Genomic DNA, 2,040 nt, shown 5'->3' on the forward strand with positions numbered 1-2,040 from the left:
GCCATTTTTTTTTTAATTAAACAGATATTGCGTTTAAGGCCGGGGACACAATTGCGAGAAACTCGCACGAGTCTCGCACCTCAATACCCGGCACTGCCGCCAGCGCTCGGGACCGGAGTGTGCGGCTGCATGTATTTCTATGTAGCTGAACGCTCCGGTCCCATGTGCCAGCTAAAGTGCCAGGTATTGATGCAAGAGACTCGTGCGAGTTTCTCGCAAGTGTAACTCCGGCCTAACGCAGATTTTGTGTGTGTATGTGTCTTTATTTAACTCTTTATGTACCATTTTATTATGTTTATTACTAAACATCAGGCTTGGTATTATCTATCCATCTATCCATCTATCTATCGATATATCTATCTATCTATCTATAGATCTATTTATCTATCTATTATCTACTGTATCTATTATCTATCTATTGTATATCTAATTATCTATCTATCTGTTAGCTATCATTTATCTATTATCTATCAATTATCTATTATCTATCTATTATCTATCATTTATCTATTACCAATCAATTATCTATCTATCTATTATCTATCTATCTATAGATCTATCTATTATCTATCTATCTATAGATCTATCTATCCATCTATCTTTCTGTGTGTGTAAACATTATTCTTCAATGGAGTATGTAAATGAAGAGGTTGGACAAGAAATGACATCACAATTCTTTTTTTTGTTAAATAATAGATCTTTATTTAGCTTTCAAAAACGCACACAAATCCGCATGAAAACAAAACGCATGAAAATCCGCATAAAAAAATGCATCAAATCCGCCCGGATTTTTACCTGCGTTTTCTGAAAAGAGATGTAGAATCTGAAAAATCCACAGGCAAATCTGCAAAGTGTGCACATATGCTAAGGCTTCCCAAAGTAACGTAAGAAACAAAACAGATTTTTTTAAATACTCTCCTAAGCATCCTTAGTACCCTAACAATTCAACTCTATTTCTTTTAAGACTACCTAAAGTATCTTATGTACTCTAATGATCAAAGTCAATTGCTTTTAAGACACCCAAAAGTATCCTAAGTAATGTAGCTAACAAAATTGATTCATTTTAAGACTCCCTAAGTATACTAAATACCCTAAAGATCAAAATCACTTCCTTTTAGGACTCCCAAAATTATCCAAATTATCATAACAAGCAAATTGTATTCCTTTTAAGACTCATCTAGATATTCCAAGTACCCCGAAAGAAGAGCTAAATTGCTTCATTTTTTAAGACTCCCCTAAGTTTGCTAAATACTGTAAATATCAAAATTGATCCTTTTAAAAAAAAATCTCCTAAGTATTCTAAGTATTGTAACAATCAAAAGCAAATCTTTTTGACTCTACAAAGTATCCTAAGTACCCTAATGATCAAAACCATTTTTTTAAGATTCTCCTAAGAATCCTAAGCAACCTAACAGTCAAAATCGACTTCTTTCAAGACTATCCAAAGTATCCTAAGTACCCTAGTCATCAAAATAATTTCCTTTCAAGACTCCTTTAAGTATCCTAAGTAACTCAGAGATCAATATGTATTCTTTGTTTTTTAAGACTCCCCTAAGTTTCCTAAGTACCCTAAAGCTCCAAATCAAATTTTCATATGATTCACCTAAATACCCTAACGATCAAAATTAAATCATTTTAAGACTTCCCTAAAGTATCCAAAGTTCCAAAATTGTTTTAATAATCTTTAAATAATTAATACTTAAAACTCTGCTTTTCTCTAACGAGCAGAGTTGTCTTTAGACTTCTTCATTTCGTAGAGCCCAGGCGTGACTGGATACGAGGAGCACTTTTGTCAAAAACATCGGCGATTCTTTTTATTTTATTTTTTTTATATAATTGCAGAACTGGACCTGGACACGATTACGTCAAGACTCATGTTGATATTTTGGATTTGACATCCTCCATCATCCATGTGACAGCCAGTCCCTCTATGTTCAGATTTATCTCCTGCTGTCTTTGCAGGTTTTGTTTAGTGAAGGATAATTAACGTTAACTATCCTATAATTAGGGCTTAATGGATTCTTTTGGGCCATTTCTCCG

The sequence above is a fragment of the Ranitomeya imitator genome, chromosome 4, assembly GCF_032444005.1.
Source record: "Ranitomeya imitator isolate aRanImi1 chromosome 4, aRanImi1.pri, whole genome shotgun sequence".
Classification (NCBI taxonomy): domain Eukaryota; kingdom Metazoa; phylum Chordata; class Amphibia; order Anura; family Dendrobatidae; genus Ranitomeya; species Ranitomeya imitator.